Source organism: Staurois parvus, unplaced genomic scaffold (genome assembly GCF_062004578.1).
Source record: "Staurois parvus isolate SC_StPar_1 unplaced genomic scaffold, SC_StPar_1.0 ptg000575l, whole genome shotgun sequence".
Lineage (NCBI taxonomy): Eukaryota > Metazoa > Chordata > Amphibia > Anura > Ranidae > Staurois > Staurois parvus.
Window position 1 is genome coordinate 2975396 of NW_028318371.1, and position 20888 is coordinate 2996283.

The window sequence follows — 20888 nt, forward strand, 5'->3', positions numbered from 1 at the left end:
TATCAAAGATACGCCAAACCACCATACTCCTACATGGCCATGATTGCCATGGTGATCCAGAGCGCCCCCGGGAGGAAGCTCAAGCTTTCCCAGGTAACTAACCCCCATTATGGGTCTTCTTGGGACTTTACTGCAACTAGGGGCAGGGGAAGGGGGTGACATTGAGACCAGCTCAGAATAAGGACCAGTCAGAGGGAAAGTCTTTATTTTCAGAAAAAAATAGTTTAAGGAGAAAATGAATCTCTGGTAGACTTACGAAGGCTGAAAAAAACATACCAATATGTAGTAAAAACAGAAGTAGGGTGAATTTTCTGTTTTTATTACTGATGGGCTTTAAAGGAAACATTTCTGGACAAAAAACATGGAGGCTTTCAACATCAAACCTCTTCAGAAAATTGCTAGTTTCCCACCACAATCAATACAAGCATGTACAAAGAGTTCTGTCTTTACCATGACTTCAATTGCTACATGCCCAGTTTAGGAAGTATTGTATGATAGATGGGCTCCTGGCATATTCAGAAGGTCTGCAGAGGTGTCCTCCTAAGTATTTCAGTGCAGGTTTCCTGGTGAGGGTCAAAGTCACAAATGGAGCTAAGTATTACTTATATAATGTGATAGGTATTACGTATCTGGGTTTATGGTTATGCTCATTCACTTATGACTATATTTTTTCCTTGCAGATCCTCCAAGAGCTCAGCAGCATCTTCCCTTTCTTTAAGGGGGATTATCAGGGCTGGAAGGACTCTGTTCGACACAACCTCTCCTCCAATGACTGCTTCAGAAAGGTAAGGACTTGGTGCTCCTGTGATGTGATGGTGGTGGGCTCTTAAGGTTCTAATCCTGCAGAATAGTCCTTGTATTAAAATGTAAATGTGATAATATGAGAGTGTGCCCAGAGCCCTGTTGCCTCTCAACTTCCCACAGCCCCCCCAAGACTCCCTGAGAGCTCTCCAGCCTCAATAGTGTTGACTTGCCAACCTCCAACAGTGTCCTCCAAACTCCTAAGGTGAACCCCAGGCCCTGCAAAGCTCCCATTCTCCTGGAGAGACCATCAACCCTCCCATCTACTCCCAACTCCCTCCAAAAGCCTCATCCCCTACAAGGGCATCAGGTCTGCTCTAATCCCCTCCAGAACCCCCAGTCCCCCACAGTGACATCCAGCCCCAGCCAAAGATTTCCAGAATTTTAATACATATTTTGTATTCCGTAATTTAATTGTGTGACTATAGACTTTTTGTTTCTACTGTTTGGTCATAGAAAATTCTGGAAGAATTTATCAGGCCCTGGTCTCAGTACGGTTGCAAACCCTTGTTGTATGGTAGCTTGGAATATTTTCTGTATCCCGTACTTTGGATTTGTTCCATTTCTGTTGGGGGTCTGTCAGTTGTGTATTTATAACTAATTGTATATTTATGGTTTGATGTATATTGGTAATTGTCTATTTATAGAGCTGTTGAGGAATTTTCTTTTTTTGGCCGTATTTTTACAATTTATGAAGACCTCTAGCAGGAGGGGAACTTCATATAACTTGTTCTTTTTGTGTTCAAAAGTCTTTGTTTTTTTAAATTTCAAGGTTTTTTTTACACTAATGTTTTTATACATCACTGGAACTTTCTGCTTTAAATGTTTGTGAAACTGAGAACAGCAGCGTTGCGAAATACTGTCAAAAGGAAAAGTAACAATTTTTTCCTGCTCATTATAAATAATCCCGCAGACTCAAGGAGAGTTATATTTTACCCAAACATAAACATCATTTTACTGATTATTTTTTTAAGTTCTCCTACTGTGGGCTCAGCGCCTCCAGCACTGCTGAGTGACACAATGGGAATCTGGTGTCACTGGGTGATGTTTGGAATTGTTTGGAGTCCCATGTGCTACAGACATTGTCCCAGGATGACACACCCAGTATGACCCAGTGAAGGGAGCTTCATTTGCAATGTCTTCAAATACAACTCAGATACCCAAAACAGAGCAACTATTGTATCTACTCCATGGGGGGGATTTACTAAAACTGGTGCACTCAGAATCTGGTGCAGCTGTGCATGGTAGTCAATCAGCTTCTTACCTCTGCTTGCTCAATTAGGCTTTGTCAGTAAAACCTGGAAGCTGATTGGTTTTTATGCAGAAGTGAACTTGATTCTGAACTCTCTAGCTTTAGTAAATAAACCCCGGTATGTGTAGATGTCCAGTCTGCTTCATTACTCTACCTTGTGTTTTTACCCTCCCTCATCCTCCCATTACATAACACTGATTCTACCTATTGCATCATTATATTCTTCATATGGCCACCCCAGGGCAGGCATTGTCTCCTCCACCCCAGGGCATTGTCTCCTCCACCCCAGGGCATTGTCTCCTCCACCCCAGGGAAATGCCATCACCTCTACTGCAGGTTTGACCCCCTTCCTTTCAGCACAGGGTATTGTCTCTCCCCCCCCCCCAGCGCTGGGCATTGCTCTATCTTCCGGTGCAGGGAATTGCCCCTCCCGCAGCAACCAATTTCTTACTTTTCTCCTGGAATTTGCAGATTGCCAGAAACATCACAGGAGGGGCAGAGACGACACTGCAATAGGTTGATTTTTGTATTTTGTATATTTGTGTATACTTAGATTTATATACAATTTGGATAAAAAAAAGAACTCCAGCTAAAATCTTAGCACACACCTGATAGGGGATCCTACCATTTCCCACTCTTTATTAAGCAAACATTTTTAATTTTGTACATATATTATCCATGTAAAATATAACCATTTATGATAATAGGGGCAGATCCGGGGAAATTATTTGTCTGTATTATAAATAGGCCGTAAGGATCGGTTCCCCTGACCCATAATAGATTTGTGTGAATTTGCTGTGCCAGCCTACGCCTCTAATGTCTTCTCACTCTTTGCAGGTCCTAAAAGATCCGCTAAAGCCGCAGGCTAAGGGCAACTACTGGACGGTGGATGTGAGCCGAATTCCTGAGGATGCCATGAAGCTGCAGAATACGAGAGGCACTCGGCAAGAAGGCTACCCTCCTGACCTGGCTCCTTATATCCTGCATGGACAGCCCTACAGATCTGTAGACTTTTACCACCCCCATCTTTCAAACGAAACTACTGTGGTCAGATCAGATACAGAGGCCGGTCCCTCAGTACAAACCCAACCCCCAAATATAGATCCTGCTGCAACATTCCCAAACATCTTATGGAACCTTCCAACGTCTTATTCACAATATGTGCCCCCTAATGTTGTGGCCCCTCCCAGCATACACCCTCTCCTGCTTTACCCCAACTTCCCCTTTTCTTCTCAGTGCAACTACATACCTTCCCCATACTCAAGCTCCACCTATGCGGAGCGGTGGGATGTTTACACTCCCAGTCAGATGCCCCCAATGCCTCCCCCACCCACACCCTCTGAAGCCAGATTCTCCTCTTCAGATTTCCCTCCCATTAGAATGGCCTTTAACATCCCCGAGTATCCACAACATGGGGGCTACATGAATATACAAAATGTCTATGGCCAGCAATTTACTCAGGGTGGGGTGTACCCAGGGTACAGACCCAATGGTTTCTGATTGGCCAGTTGATGAGACAAGGCTGGTCTTGGGCTAGTCACTTTTGCCTCCAGGACTATCTGCGCTTCAAGTCTTACCCAGTGATGTTGGCAACCAACATGGCACATGGCCCAGCGGAGGTGGCAGTCCAAAGGCATTAGTCAACAATGTATATATCAGTCATTTTCTGTCTTGTCTGTCTTTTTTTACTTCAAATAAATTTGAATTTGTTTTTTAATCTTAAGTGATATCAATGTTTTTTTTAAATAACAAACATGTCATACTTACCTCCTGTGTGCAGTGGTTTTGCACAGAGCAGCTCAGGATCCTCTTCTTCTTGGGTCCCCCACCAGTTCTCCTGGCTGCTCCCCCTTGACCAGTGCCCCCAATAGTAAGCCTCTTTCTATGGGGGCACTGGTGTGTGCGCACTCCTGAGCCCTGCTCTGTGCATTCATAAGACACATAGAGCCGCGGCTCGGTCCAGCTCCTCGCTCTCTCCACATTGGCTCACTGGCTGTGATTGATAGCAGTGGGAGCCAATGGCTCCAGCTGCTGTGTTTCAGCCAATGAGAAGAGAGACCTGTGACAGCCAAGGCACCCGTGCATATCGCCGGATCAAGAGGGGGCTCAGTTGAGTATTGGGGGGGGGCTGAGGGGGGAGCAGCACACAGAAGGCTTTTTACCTTCAAGCATAGAATGCATAAAGGTACAAATCCTTCAGCCTTTACAACCACTTTACCTTTATCATCAGTGTTGTAATTCTCTAGTTATATAATCTGTAAAAAGTACTTTGGAAGATAAGATCGGTACTTTATTGTCATTGCAACGGAAATCACAATGACATTCTATAAAAAAAAAAACTCCACACACATATGTGAACATATAACATTCTCAACATACACACATGTGAACATTGCCCCCCTCCCCCCCCCCCGATATAAAAGCCTAAAAGAAACCCCAACCACAACATCAAGCCAAGTCACTTGGAGCGAGATAATATTACTCAGAATGACCATTTAGGGCCTTGATAGCTCTTGGAAAGAAACCTTCCTCGAGTCGTTCTGTCCTCACCTTTTACTTTTCTGAACCTCCTGCCAGATGGTTTCCAGGTTTAGTAGTTTATATTTACTAAAATAATTGCATTTCCATGTTGTGTGTACTGTGGGAGACCAGATATAGTGAATGCAGGGTCCAGGGAGAGCGGATATAGTGAATGCGGGGTCCGGGGAGAGCGGATATAGTGAATGCGGGGTCCGGGGGGACCAGATATAGTGAATGCGGGGTCGGGGGAGAGCTGATATAGTGAATGCAGGGTCGGGGGAGAGCTGATATAGTGAATGCGGGGTCCGGGGAGAGCAGATATAGTGAATGCGGGGTCCGGGGAGACCAGATATAGTGAATGCGGGGTCCGGGGAGACCAGATATAGTGAATGCGGGGTCCGGGGAGAGCGGATATAGTGAATGCAGTTTGGTCATCTCCTGGACTATGTCCGCAGTCTCTGGTCATCTCCTGGACTATGTCCGCAGTCTCTGGTCATCTCCTGGACTATGTCCGCAGTCTCTGGTCATCTCCTGGACTATGTCCGCAGTCTCTGGTCATCTCCTGGACTATGTCCGCAGTCTCTGGTCATCTCCTGGACTATGTCCGCAGTCTCTGGTCATCTCCTGGACTATGTCCGCAGTCTCGGGTCATCTCCTGGACTATGTCCGCAGTCTCGGGTCATCTCCTGGACCATGTCCGCAGTCTCGGGTCATCTCCTGGACCATGTCCGCAGTCTCGGGTCATCTCCTGGACCATGTCCGCAGTCTCGGGTCTTCTCCTGGACCATGTCCGCAGTCTCGGGTCTTCTCCTGGACTATGTTTGCAGTCTCTGGTCATCTCCTGGACTATGTCCGCAGTCTCTGGTCATCTCCTGGTCTATGTCCGCAGTCTCAGGTCTTATTCTGGACTATATCCGCCGTGTTTGGTCATTTCCTGGACTATGTCCGCAGTTTCAGGTCATTTTCTGGACTATGTCCGCAGTCTCTGGTCATCTTCTGTACTATGTCTGCAGTCTCTGTTTAACTAATGGACTAAGTTCAGGAGATGACCAGAGACTTCAGGCAATGTACAGGAGATGATCAGCGACTGGTGACATAGTCCAGAAGATGAAGAGAGACTGCAGACAATGTCCTCAGTCTTTGGAAATTTCCTGGACTATGTCCGCAGTCTCCGGTCATCTCCGGGACTATATTCGCAGTCTCCGGTCATCTCCGGGACTATATTCGCAGTCTCCGGTCATCTCCGGGATTATATTCGCAGTCTCCGGTCATCTCCGGGACTATATTCGCAGTCTCCGGTCATCTCCGGGACTATGTCCATACTCCCCGGTCGTCTCCAGACATAGTACAAGAGATGACAAGAGACAGGGGACACAGTACAGGGGATGACCGAAGTCTCTAGTCATCTGTGCTATGTCCACAGTCTCTGGTCTTCTCCTGGACTATATCCGCAGTCTCTGATCATCTCCTGTACTATGTCCACAGTCCCTGGTCATCATAAACATGGCCTATAGACCTAAACCATATATATATATCTCCTAAAAACTCCAACGTCTTAGATTTATAAAGACATCTTATATAAATAGATAAATTCAATACTGTGCAAAAAAGTATCAGGCATATAAAAAATGAAAATAAATCACTGAGACTATCAAAATGTTGTGCAAAACCACAAATGAGTCCCTTAATACAAGGACATAAGTGACACAAATCACAAAGTAGGAAAGTGATAGACGCGTGGCATAAATAACAAATGTCCACGTGTAGAGTCCATAAACAACCTGGACGATGGACAATACACGGAGGTGACATCACTTCTGGCGTGGGTGCCATCTTGGTATACCCATAGCAGTACACCCAGCATTACCCATGAGGTGCTGAGAGCTTGTATTAATCCTCGATCATGTGAGTGAGCATTTATTGGTTTTGTGCATTTTAATAAATGTAACAGTATTACACTATGGGAGGATTCTTCTTCTTTTCTTCACCATACATGCGAGTTGGCTGAGTTTAACTCTCGTATATGAGAGAGACCCAGATACCAGGATTGGTCAATATCCCTAGTTTCACAAGGGGGATACCACCACCACTGCTATCCTGGATCCAAACCTGCTGATTGGCTGCTTAGCTGTTTTTGATATTTGAAGGCATATTGGCCCCTGGGGTCGCTACATGAAGGTGAGGGGGCAATCCAGCCGGTGACGGATCTAATTTCCCTGCACCACCTATATTTTGCTGGAAATGTTACTATATCCAGTTGTTTGTGGACTCTACACGTGGACATTTGTTTAGTATCATCACAACAAGTTTCGGTATGCTTAGTAGCACTCTCGTATTCGATATGAGTAGCATGCAAAAAACCACGAACGATCGCTCGTCTGATTTTCTCATGGTGTGTACTAGGCATAACACTGCGTGTGGTTTGCATTCAGTAAAGTTCATTCCTTTTGAACTGCTTTCCCACCGCCCTATAGAAGAAATACTGCCACAGGGCGGCAGGGCTGCACAAAATCACACATACTTACGTGACTTTGAATTTCCGGGTAGGGGGCGCGCACACCCTCCCTGCACGGCCATTGCCGGCCTCAGCTGTCGATCACTGGGTCCCGGCCAGTGATTCCTCCTCCGGCACCCGGAGATCGCCAAGTATCACTGACGGGGGAGAGGTCTGTATGCAAACAACATAGATCTCTCCCCTGTCAGCTCCTGCACACTGCTTTGTATTGCAAGAGCAGAGCCATACAAAGCAATGTGCTGACACAAGCACACACACAGAGCACAGTTATCCCTTTTATCGCCCCAGATGTTAACTCCTTCCTGCCCAGTGCAATTAGTACAGTGTCAGTGCTTTTTATTAACTCTGATCACTGTATTGGTGTCACTGGGGATGTCAGTGGCAGTTAGTCAGTTCCCCCCCAGTGTCAGAATGCCCACCGCAGTCCCGCTATAAGTCGCTGATCGCCGCCATTAGTAGTAGAAAAAAAAGAAATATCAGTATCTATTGTTTTTTAGCAAAGACATAGAGCAGAATACATTTTGGCCCAAATTTATGACGAAATGTGATTTGTTTCTAAATTTTCTACTGGATATGTTTAATTGCAAAAAGTCAAAAATATTGTTTTTTTTTCTCAAAATTGTCGGTCTTTTTTTGTTTACAGCGCAAAAAAATAAAAACTGCAGAGCCCAACAAATCCCTCCGAAAGAAAGCTTCATTTGTGGGAAAAAAAGACATACATTTCATCTGGGTGCAGCGCTGCATGACCGCGCCATTGTCAGTTAAAGTAACGTAGCGCTGTGTCGCAAAAAATAGCCTGGTCAGGAAGGGGGGGGGGATCCTCTGGAGGGCGAGGGGTTAAAATCAAGCAGACTAATTTGCTCCTGCCTGACTTTTCCATGGTTCTCCCGCCCCCCCCCCTTTTTTTTTTCTCTCTCTCTCTTTCTTCTGTATTTTGTGTATGTTTATATGGATACATGATACCTGTCTTCTGCTGTTCTGTTGTTTTAAATAAAAATAGAATTTGAACAAAAAATAAAATCAAGCAAACTAAATCTTTCGATTGACAAACACTTTTTCTGAGAATTTTCGTACAAAGTTCCTATTCCTAGCCTTCCTATTCCTTCTGTACTGAAATGTATTGTAATTGTATTGTCTCCCTTCTATTGTAAAGTGCTGAGCAAACTGTTGGCGCTATATAAATCCTGAATAATAATAATAATAATAAAAAAGTTGCCTATTAATTTTTGTTCAGAATTCTATTCATTTATGGTCAGACTAAAAACATTCAGAACACAAACATTTTCAAATTAAGTTCTACATAAAACATAGAAAAATGTCGGAAGAAATAAGTCTGAGTGGTCCATCGAGTCTGCCTGTTTTTTTTGTTTTTATTTAAGTTGCTTTTTAATTTGTTTTTTTTTTTTTTCTCTCTTTTTTTTTTTTGTTAACTTTCTTTGTCTGAGTATAGATCTATGCTTGTCCCAAGCATGTTTGAAGCCATTTACTGTTGACTGGTTCACTACCTAGAGAAGTGAGGGTAGAAAAGGACTGAGTGGTCCATCAGGTCTGACCAGTTTTTTTGTTTGTTTTTTGGGAGGGGGGGGTTGTTTTGGTTTTTTGCCCCAAGCATGTTTTCTAAGCCATTTACTGTTGACTGGCTCACTGTCTCTTTTGAGAGTTTCTTTCAAACATCAACTACCCTTTCAGTAAAATAATACTTTCTAAGGTTAGTTTTGAACTTTCCTCCTCCAGTTGAAGGTCATGTCCCATGTTCTTGATCTTGGCTTCATATTGAAAATCCTGCCCTCCTGAGCCGTATTCACCCCTTTCATGTGTTTAAAGGTTTCAATCATGTCTCCCCTTTCCCTTCTTTCCTCCAGACAGACTGTACATATTAAGTTCCTGAAGTTGCTCTTGATATGTTTTATCTCCCAGACCTTTCACAATTTGTTTTACCCATCTCTGGACTCGTTCTATCTTATCAATATCTTTTTTAAGTGAGGTCTCCAGAAATGGACACATGGGGGGGGGGATATTTACTAAAACTGGAGCACTCTGAATCTGGTACAGCTGTGCATGGTAGCCAATCAGCTTCTAACTTCAGCTTGTTCAATTAGGCTGCATTCACACTTGAGCGTTTTGTAGTTCAAAGCTCCAAAAAAGCTCAAACTTAAAAAAATAAATTGTTCTCTATGGTGCCTGTTTGCATGATCAGGTGTGAACAGGCACCATAGAGAACAATTGATTTTTGAAAAGTTTGAGCCTCTTTGGAGCTTGGAGTTTCAAGCTACAAAATGCTCAAGTGTGAATGCAGCCTTAAGCTTAGGCAATAAAACCTGGAAGCGGATTGGTTACAATGCAGAGTTGCACCAGATTTAGCATTTAGTAAATAACCCCCAATATTCTGGTGAGGTTCTATAAGTGTATGGCCAGCTTAAGAGTAGATTTCCATTCCTTTGGAAAGATATCCTGTGTTGTCTAGATCAGGGGTCTCCAAACTATGACCCTCCAGATGTTGATGTACTACCCATCAAGTCCCATCATGCCTCTGCCTTTGGGAGCCTTGCAGTTCCTCAGCACTTGGAGGGCCATAGTTTGGAGACCTTTGTTCTATAGCAGGGGTCTCCAAACTATGGCCCTCCAGGTGTTGAGGAACTGCAAGTCCTATAAGGCCTTGCAAAACTTTGACAGCCACAGGCAAGACTTCAAGAGTCAGAGGCATGATGGAACTTGTAGTACTTCAACAGCTGGAGGGCCATAGTTTGGAGACCCTTGGTCTATAGTATAGGAAGTGAAAAGAAATCTTTTCACCATTTTCTACTCTATCCAGCTTTTTTAAAAAAGGTTTTACTTTTTATACATTTTTATATCAGGTTTTGGACAAAGTGTGGAAGATCTTCCATAAATGAAGACAGACAGTAAGACATCTGAACAAAGGTTTTACCCCGATCCCACTCCATCCAAAACTCTGCTTCCTCTTCAGACTTTAGGTTTGACCTCATATTATATGGTTTTTGGTAAATCTAAAGCAAAATTCTCATATTATCTCATTATACAATTTTCTTCAGGATTTAGGTTTAGATTTACCAAAAACCATATAATGTGCCCTCAGCTAATACTGGAATCTTCTACTCTTCCAACCAGTCCATCCCCCACAGTTACTACCTTTTGTACCACTAGCCCCTCCCACCTAGATTGTAAACTCCAAGCAGCAGGGCCCTCTAATCCCTCTTGTATTGAACTGTATTGTTACTGCATTGTCTCCCATTATCTTGTAAAGTGCTGAGCAAACTGTTGGTGCCATAAATCCTGTATAATAATAATAATAATAATATATAAATCCTGTATAATAATAATATATAAATCCTGTATAATAATAATAATATATAAATCCTGTATTATAATAATAATATATAAATCCTGTATAATAATAATAATAATAATAATATATAAATCCTAAAATAAAGGAAATTGGGCAAAAATTGGACAGAAAATTGTAAGAAAATGGTATAGTGTATACAATATTAGGCTGGCCATACATTTTACAATTTTCTTGAGATTTTTGGTTTAGATTTACCAAAAATAATAAATATAATAGAAGGTCAAACTTAACAACACTTTCAATGGTATACAATTAGGAAAGCCCTTACACTACATAGTTGCAGGTAAATATAAAGGAAATTGGACAGAAAATTGTAAGAAAATGTATAGTGTATAGTAAAGAAAATGTATAGTGTATGGCCAACCTAAGGCTGGCTATACACTATACAATTTTCTTTAGAAAATTGCTTTAGATTTACCAAAAACCATATAATAGGAGGTAAAACCTAAACAACACTTTCAGTTGTATCCAATTAAGTGGGCTCTTGCACTACACAGTTAAAAGTAAATCTAAATAAAATTGGGCAGAAATTGGACAGAAAATTGTATAGTGTATAGCCAGCCTATCTATGTAACTATGAATCTCTGGACTTCCATCATTCAATCATGTGTATGTGAAAATACAGTTTTTAAAAATATTATTCTTACACATGGTTGGGTTTTTTTTTGCAAAGTGAATATTTACCACATTCACGAAGTTAAAGTTAAATTCCCTTGCGAAGTGACCAAATGTTTGCCTTCAGCAAGTCAACCCCCACTGCGCCCAGTTCTGGAGACCTCACTTACAAAAAGATACAGATAAGACAGATCGAGTCCAGAGATGTGCAGAAAAAATGGTGAAAGATCTGAAGGACCAAACATATCAGGAGAGACTTCAGGAACTTAATATGTCCTGCCTGGAGGAAATAATGGAAAGGTTGGACATGACTGAAACCTTTAAATCCATGAAGGGGGTGAATAAGGTTCAGGAGGGCAGGAATTTCAATATAAAGGCAAGATCAAGAACAGGAGGACATGGACTGAAACTAAAGGAGGAAAGTTTCTCCTAAACCTTAGAAAGTATTATTGTACAGAAAAAGTACAGAACAGACTTCCAGCGGAGGTAGAGATCCATACAATTTGAAAAACAAAAAATAGAAAGGTGCACACTTGCTAGGTTGCTTTGTCTTTCACTGTTTCTTTGTTTCTACCCTTTCAACTTGTAATAAGTAGGATCAGTGGGGTTTATTGACTAAAGCTGGTTCACTCAGAATCTCCTGCACTTCTGCATAGAAACCAATCAGCTTCCAGGTTTTATTGCTAAAGCCTAATTGAACAAGCTGAGGTTAGTAGCTGATTGGCTGCCATGCACAGATGCACCAACCAGCTGAACCAGCTTTAGTAGATCAACCCCACAGTCAGTATAGCCTAATAATGGTCAGTTTTATATCATTCAATTTAATATGTGGCCTTTGTTATTTTCCTTCATTTATATAATAGCACACAACACATTACACCAGGGTTCCTCAACCATGGATCCCCCAGAGGTTGCTAAGGGTTCCTTGAGCAATGAGCAATTTCTGCCTCTCAGATAAGTTCACTCTGACACCAATGATCTATTTATCTGTAAGGGGAGGAATTCTTCCCAATGATCACAAGCGTATAGGGGGGGGGTCTCCAAACTATGGCCCTCCAGGTGTTGAGGAACTGTGAGTCCCATGAGGCCTTGCAAGACCCTGACAGCCACTGGCAAGACTCCCAGAGGCAGAGGCATGATGGGACTTGTAGTACTTCAACAGCTGGAGGGCCATAGCTTAGAGAACATCCTTCCAATGTATCATGAGTTGTAGATATAGTAATTATTAGCAAGGGTTCCCTGAGACCAGAACATTATTTCAAGGGTTCCTCTGTATTGAAAAGGTTCAGAAAGGCTGCATTACTGAAAAAAAATGTAACTTTTCAGGAGCTGAGCTCCACTTGGAATCTATCCATTAATAATAGATTATATTATCCGAAATGTGGCACCTAATGGTAACAATTGTGGCATGCCAGCAGCTCCAAAATTAATTTCCCCGTATTTATAAACTGACAAAAGTCATTTTAATGTACATTTTGCTTGAGACAGTATATTTATCATTGCTGGGTATATCATTCCATAGATTTTTTCCCTCTGCTCTGCGTTCTCTTTCTTCACTGTGTTCACCAATTGTAGATTGTTCTGGGAAATATTGAGCTGCAATACATGTCCTTAATTATAACATATAAGATAGTAAATTCAAGGTATGTCTATCATAGATATAAAATGGCCATTTTGTTACTGGGGTGTCAAATGTTTTAAAAACATTCCTGCTACAAGCAAGAGAAATAAAGTAGCTTCAAAATTGATCCCCATTACCCCTAAACCAATAAGTAATATGGCTTAATTAACTCTCATTAATAATACATATGTAATGTCCATTAACCTCCCTGGCGATATTCCTGAGTGTGGCTCGGAGTAAATTTTCAGTACCAAAAGCGGTAACCCCGAGCTACACTCGGGCTTACCATGCAGCGTTGCATAGGGGGTCCCTGCAGCACTTACCTTGTCCTTCGCTCCCACGATGTGTCCCCTGCAGCGTCCCCGGCCATCTCCTCCGGCTGATGCCGGCATCCGGCTTCCGTGTTCCGGTCCCTGTGACGTACGGGCGCCGGAACCGGCTGCAAATTTGAAATTTTTTAAAAAATGTCATTTTTTTAAAAATGATTATTACATAGTAAAACATTGCTGTTTCAAAACATTTCACGTATATTTTGTCCCTAGTGCTTTGTCCTGCGCCCTGCCTGCATTTTTACTGTTCTTTCTGCCTGGAAACTTAGAAAAGTCCATGGCGTCCAAAAAGTGTCCCTTTAGGTCAAAAGCGGTTTTAGACCGGCTAGAGAACAGTGATAGTAAATCAGAACCACTTGCAGAATTGAGTGATAATGATTCGTGGGGGAAATTCCTCATCAGACACTGAAAACGATTCTGCGACTTTGCTCAGTGATGTCCGAACTTGGCGCTATATTTCACATTTCAGTGTTTTTGGTTTGATTATATTATTGAATTAAATTTATAATTATTACATTATTATTTTTTATGATTATTTATTAAATTATAATTTATGATTTTGTGTTTCAAGTTTTATCCTACCCGGGATGTTTACTAGACTCTTGTTCGGACAGATTTCAGTGAGTTATTCCTAAAAATACAGGCCTACAATAAAAAAAAATACATATTTCCATGCAAAAAAATGGTACCGCTTTCAGCACCAAAAATATGAAAAATTCATACCACCAGGGAGGTTAAGTAAGAATTATTAATATTAATCAATTATTATGTACATAGTCTGGTTGAAAAAAGACAAAAGTCCATCCAGTTCAACCATTAAAAAACAAAAATAAAAACAAAAAAACCTATGTAGTCATAGTTACCCATTTAGTGTTAATTTGGTTATTAGTAATACACCTCCCATGTTTAAAAGTCCAAAATATTATAAAATAATAAATCAACCAAACAGGAACCAATTGCAAATTTGTGTAAAAAGGCCAATTCTAATTTAATGAATGTACTCCCTAAATTAAAAGATCCTCCAAGAAAGTTACCTTTCCAAGTTTAAAAAATAAAAGTAATTACCAAATGCAATGTGCTTGTAAATGTGAAATGAATAGGTAAAATGATTTAAAAAATAATATAAACAGTTTAATTCAGGGTTGAAATCTTTAACAGAGTTTGATGGATAAAAAGTAGCTTTAAAATAAAGTCAACTTTAAGATTAGATATGTATGCCAAAAAAAAGTCATTCTAAGCTTGGTAACTTTTAAAAATCTAAAGTTAAAACAAATATATAAATATATTTTAATTAGTAACCAATCTAAATTATTCAAGTGATATACAAAATCTGAAACACTATATCCACAAGTATGCACACCATATACAAGGTGAACTAGGTATATGCAAATAATATACATGCCAGCAGCAAAGGATATACACACCAGCAGCAAATAGTCTACACAACATATACATAACAATCATACCACACCACAGCCCTGAAATTTCTATAACCTCCACTGAATGGAGGGATGGGGACCCTCTACAGTAAGCTAGGTGTGCCCTATTCTCCTAAAGGGGACATTTACATCATAAAACCAGGGTGGGGGTCCCAGCCTTATGTATATCTGGCAACCCCCAGACTTCCAACACACTTGACAAAACATTGAGTTATCCACATCATCCCTGGAATCGCCTCAACATGCCCGTCTCTGACCCCAACAACTTGGACAGAAACCTGCCCGACATCGAGAACTGCCCTGGAGAGGCCAGTGGAGACCCCAAAGCCCCCGACTCAAATGACCAGCACAGCAAGAATAGCAAAAAGAAGAATTATCAAAGATACGCCAAACCACCATACTCCTACATGGCCATGATTGCCATGGTCATCCAGAGTGCCCCAGGGAGAAAGCTCAAGCTTTCCCAGGTAACTAACCCCCATTATGGGTCTTCTTGGGGTTTTACTGCAACTAGGGGCAGGTGAAGGGGGTGACATTGAGACCAGCTCAGAATAAGGACCAGTCAGAGGGAAAGTCTTTATTTTCAGAAGAAAATAGTTTAAGGAGAAAATTAATCTCTGGTAGACTTATGAAGACTGAAAAAAACATACCAATATGTAGTAAAAACAGAAGTAGGGTGAATTTTCTGTTTTTATTACTGATGGGCTTTAAAGGAAACATTTCTGGACAAAAAACATGGAGGCTTTCAACATCAAACCTCTTAAGAAAATTGCTAGTTTCCCGCCAAAATAAATACAAGCATGTAGAAAGAGTTCTGTCTTTACCATGACTTCAATTGCTACATGCCCAGTTTAGGAAGTATTGTATGATAGATGGGCTCCTGCCATATTCAGAAGGTCTGCAGAGATGTCCTCCTAAGTGTTTCAGTGCAGGTTTCCTGGTGAGGGTCAAAGTCACAAATGGAGCTAAGTATTACTTATATAATGTGATAGGTATGACGTATCTGGGTTTATGGTTATGCTCATTCGCTTATGTCTATATTTTTTCCTTGCAGATCCTCCAAGAGCTCAGCAACATCTTCCCTTTCTTTAAGGGGGATTATCAGGGCTGGAAGGACTCTGTTCGACACAACCTCTCCTCCAATGATTGCTTCAGAAAGGTAAGGACTTGGTGCTCCTGTGATGTGATGGTGGTGGGCTCTTAAGGTTCTAATCCTGCAGAATAGTCCTTGTATTAAAATGTAAATGTGATAATATGAGAGTGTGCCCAGAGCCCTGTTGCCTCTCAACTTCCCACAGCCCCCCCAAGACTCCCTGAGAGCTCTCCAGCCTCAATAGTGTTGACTTGCCAACTTCCAACAGTGTCCTCCAAACTCCTAAGGTGAACCCCAGGCCCTGCAAAGCTCCCATTCTCCTGGAGAGACCATCAACCCTCCCATCTACTCCCAACTCCCTCCAAAAGCCTCATCCCCTACAAGGGCATCAGGTCTGCTCTAATCCCCTCCAGAACCCTCAGTCCCCCACAGTGACATCCAGCCCCAGCCAAAGCTTTCCAGCATTTTAATACATATTTTGTATTCCGTAATTTAATTGTGTGACTATAGACTTTTTGTTTCTACTGTTTGGTCATAGAAAATTCTGGAAGAATTTACCAGGCCCTGGTCTCAGTACGGTTGCAAACCCTTGTTGTATGGTAGCTTGGAATATTTTCTGTATCCCGTACTTTGGATTTGTTCCATTTCTGTTGGGGGTCTGTCAATTGTCTATTTATAACTAATTGTATATTTATGGTTTGATGTATATTGGTAATTGTCTATTTATAGAGCTGTTGAGGAATTTTCTTTTTTTGGCCGTATTTTTACAATTTATGAAGACCTCCAAGCAGGAGGGGAACTTCATTTAAAATTGTTCTTTTCGTGTTCAAAAGTCTTTGTTTTTTTTAAATTTCAAGGTTTTTTTTTTTACACTAATGTTTTTGTACATCGCTGGAACTTTCTGCTTTAAATGTTTGTGAAACTGAGAACGCCAGAGTTGTGAAATACTGTTAAAGGGAAAGCAACAATTTTTTCATGCTCATTATAAATAATCCCGCAGACTCAACTAGAGTAATATTTTACCCAAACATAAACATCATTTTACCAATTATTTTTATAAGTTCTCCTACTGTGGGCTGAGTGCCTCCAGCACTGCTGAGTGACACAATGGGAATCTGGTGTCACTGGGTGATGTTTGGGATTGTTTGGAGTCCTATGTGCTACAGCCATTGTCCCAGGATGACACACCCAGTATGACACAGTGAAGGGAGCTTCATTTCCAATGTCTTCAAATACAACTCAGATACCCAAAACAGAGCAACTATTGTATCGACTCCATGGGGGGGATTTACTAAAACTGGTGCACTCAGAATCTGGTGCAGCTGTGCATGGTAGTCAATCAGCTTCTTACCTCTGCTTGCTCAATTAGGCCTTGTCAGTAAAACGTGGAAGCTGATTGGTTTTTATGCAGAAGTGAACTTCATTCTGAACTCTCTAGCTTTAGTAAATAAACCCCGGAATGTGTAGATGTCCACTCTGCTTCATTACTCTACCTTGTGTTTTTACCCTCCCTCATCCTCCCATTACCCCACACTGATTCTACCTATTGCATCATTATATTCTTCATATGGCCACCCCAGGGCAGGCATTGTCTCCTCCACCCCAGGGCATTGTCTTCTCCACCCCAGGGCATTGCCATCACCTCTACTGCAGGTTTGACCCCCTTCCTTTCAGCACAGGGTATTGTCTCTCCCCCCCCCCCCCCCAGCGCAGGGCATTGCTCTATCTTCTGGTGCAGGGAATTGCCCCTCCCGCAGCAACCAATTTCTTACTTTTCTCCTGGAATTTGCAGATTGCCAGAAACATCACAGGAGGGGCAGAGACGACACTGCAATAGGTTGATTTTTGTATTTTGTATATTCGTGTATACTTAGATTTATAAACAATTTTGATTAAAAAAAAAGAACTCCAGCTAAAATCTTAGCACACACCTGATAGGGGATCCTACCGTTTCCCACTCTATAGAAAGCAAACATTTTTAATTTTCTACATATATTATCCATGTATTATAAATAGGCCGTAAGGATCGGTTCCCCTAATGTCTTCTCACTCTTTGCAGGTCCTAAAAGATCCACTAAAGCTGCAGGCTAAGGGCAACTACTGGATGGTGGATGTGAGCCGAATTCCTGAGGATGCCATGAAGCTGCAGAAAACGGGAGGAACCCGGCAAGAAGCCTACCCTCCTGACCTGGCTCCTTATATCCTGCATGGACAGCCCTACAGATCTGTAGACTTTTACCACCCCCAGCTTTCAAATGAAAATACTGTGGTCAGATCAGATGCAGAGGCTGGTCCCTCCATACCAACCCAACCCCCAAATATAGATCCTGCCGCAACATTCCCAAACATCTTATGGAACCTTCCAACGTCTTATTCACAATATGTGCCCCCTAATGTTGTGGCCCCTCCCAGCATACACCCTCTCCTGCTTTACCCCAACTTCCCCTTTTCTTCTCAGTACAACTACATACCTTCCCCATACTCAAGCTCCACCTATGCAGAGCGGAGGGATGTTTACACTCCCAGTCAGATGCCCCCAATGCCTCCCCCATCCACACCCTCTGAAGTCAGAATCTGCTCTTCAGATTTCCCTCCCATTAGAATGGCCTTTGACATCCCCGAGTATCCACAACATGGGGGCTACATGAATATACAAAATGTCTATGGCCAGCAATTTACTCAGGGTGGGGTGTACCCAGGCTACAGACCCAATGGTTTCTGATTGGCCAGTTGATGAGACAAGGCTGGTCTTGGGCTGGTCACTTTTGCCTCCAGGACTATCTGCGCTTCAAGTCTTACCCAGTGATGTTGGCACCCAACATGGCACATGGCCCAGCGGAGGTGGCAGTCCAAAGGCATTAGTCAACAATGTATATATCAGTCATTTTCTGTCTTGTCTGTCTTTTTTTACTTCAAATAAATTTGAATTTGTTTTTTAATCTCAAGTGATAGCAATGTTTTTTTTTAAATAACAAACATGTCATACTTACCTTCTCTGTGCAGTGGTTTTGCACAGAGCAGCCCAGATCCTCTTCTTCTTGGGTCCCCCACCAGTTCTCCTGGCTGCTCCCCCTTGACCAGTGCCCCCAATAGTAAGCCTCTTTCTATGGGGGCACTGGTGCGTGCTCACTCCTGAGCCCTACTCTGTGCATTCATAAGACACAGAGCCGCGGCTCGGTCCAGCTCCTCGCTCTCTCCACATTGGCTCACTGGCTGTGATTGATAGCAGTGGGAGCCAATGGCTCCAGCTGCTGTGTTTCAGCCAATGAGAAGAGAGACCTGGGACAGCCAAGGCTCCCGTGCACATCGCTGGATCAAGAGGGGGCTCAGGTGAGTATTGGGGGGGGGGGGGCTGAGGGGGGAGCAGCACACAGAAGGCTTTTTACCTTCAAGCATAGAATGCATAAAGGTGCAAATCCTTCATCCTTTACAACCACTTTATCTTTATCATCAGTGTTGTAATTCTCTAGTTATATACTCTGTAAAAAGTACTTTGGAAGATAAGATCGGTACTTTATTGTCATTGCAACGGAAATCACAATGACATTCTATAAAAAAAAACTCCACACACATATGTGAACATATAACATTCTCAACATACACACATGTGAACATTGCCCCCCTCCCCCCCCATATAAAAGCCTAAAAGACACCCCGACCATAACACCAAGCCAAGTCACTTGGAGCGAGATAATATTACTCAGAATGACCATTTAGGGCCTTGATAGCTCTTGGAAAGAAACCTTCCTCGAGTCGTTCTGTCCTCACCTTTTTCTTTTCTGATCCTCCTGCCAGATGGTTTCCAGGTTTAGTAGTTTATATTTACTAAAATAATTGCATTTCCATGTTCTGTGTACTGTGGGAGACCAGATATAGTGAATGCGGGGTCCTGGGAGAGCGGATATAGTGAATGCAGGGTCCGGGGAGAGCGGATATAGTGAATGCGGGGTCCGGGGAGAGCAGATATAGTGAATGCGGGGTCCGGGGAGACCAGATATAGCGAATGCAGGGTCTGGGGAGAGCGGATATAGTGAATACAGGGTTCGGGGAGAGCGGATATAGTGAATACAGGGTCCGGGGAGAGCGGATATAGTGAATGCGGGGTCTGGGGAGAGCGGATATAGTGAATGCAGGGTCCGGGGAGAGCGGATATAGTGAATGCAGGGTTCGGGGAGAGCGGATATAGTGAATGCAGGGTTCGGGGAGAGCGGATATAGTGAATACAGGGTCCGGGGAGAGCGGATATAGTGAATGCAGGGTTCGGGGAGAGCGGATATAGTGAATGCGGGGACCGTGGAGACCAGATATAGTGAATGCAGAGTCCGGTGCGACCAGATATAGTGAATTCAGGGTCCGGGGAGAGCGGGTATAGTGATTGCAGGGTCTGGGGAGAGCGGATATAGTGAATGCGGGGTAAGGGGAGACCAGATATAGTGAATGCAGGGTCCGGGGAGAGCGGATATAGTGAATGCAGGGTCCGGGGAGAGCGGATATAGTGAATGCAGGGAACGGGGAGAGCGGATATAGTGAATGCAGGGAACGGGGAGAGCGGATATAGTGAATGCAGGGACTGGGGAGAGCGGATATAGTGAATGCAGGGTCCGGGGAGACCAGATATAGTGAATGCAGGGTCCGGGGAGACCGGATATAGTGAATTCAGGGCCCGGGGAGACTGGATATAGTGAATGCCGGGTCTGGGGAGACCAGATATAGTGATTGAAGGGTCTGGGGAGACCAGATATAGTGAATGCCAGGTCCGGGGAGACCAGATATAGTGAATGCCAGGTCCGGGGAGTCCAGATATAGTGAATTCAGGGTCCGGGGAGACCAGATATAGTGAATGCAGGGTCCGGGGAGTCCAGATATAGTGAATTCAGGGTCCGGGGAGACCAGATATTGTGAATGCGGGGTCTGGGGAGACCAGATATAGTGAATGAAGGGTCTGGGGGTTTAGTAATACTTTAATACCTAAAAACGTAAAGCAGATACCGGGTCTACCATGTCTCCTCTGGTGTAGAATGGATCCATGTCAGTCTTGGTCTTCCTAAAATCAGTTATTAACTCCTTGGTCTCCCAGTGTTTAGGGACAAATTGTTTCCCTCACACCACTCCACTGAATTGGCCACTTCTTCAATGTAATGCTTCTCATCCCCTCTTGTGATGCAACCTACTATGGTGGTGTCATCTGAAACTTTGATGTTACTATTTGTAGGAAAGCAGGGAGTGCAATTACAAGGGTATAGAGAGTAGAGAAGGGGACTCAATACACAACCATGTGGTACTCCTATGCTGACCACAGGCTGGGATGACACATGCTTACTCAGTGTGACCCCCTGTGG

The 20888-nt window shown here is 42.9% G+C and overlaps 2 pseudogenes; both read left to right on the forward strand.

The window, feature by feature from the left end:
• Nucleotides 1-609: 609 nt before the first annotated feature.
• Nucleotides 610-3776, forward strand: LOC149450337 (forkhead activin signal transducer 3-like; annotated as a pseudogene).
• A 10922-nt stretch (nucleotides 3777-14698) lies between these two features.
• Nucleotides 14699-18312, forward strand: LOC149450338 (forkhead activin signal transducer 3-like; annotated as a pseudogene).
• The last annotated feature ends 2576 nt before the right edge of the window (nucleotides 18313-20888 follow it).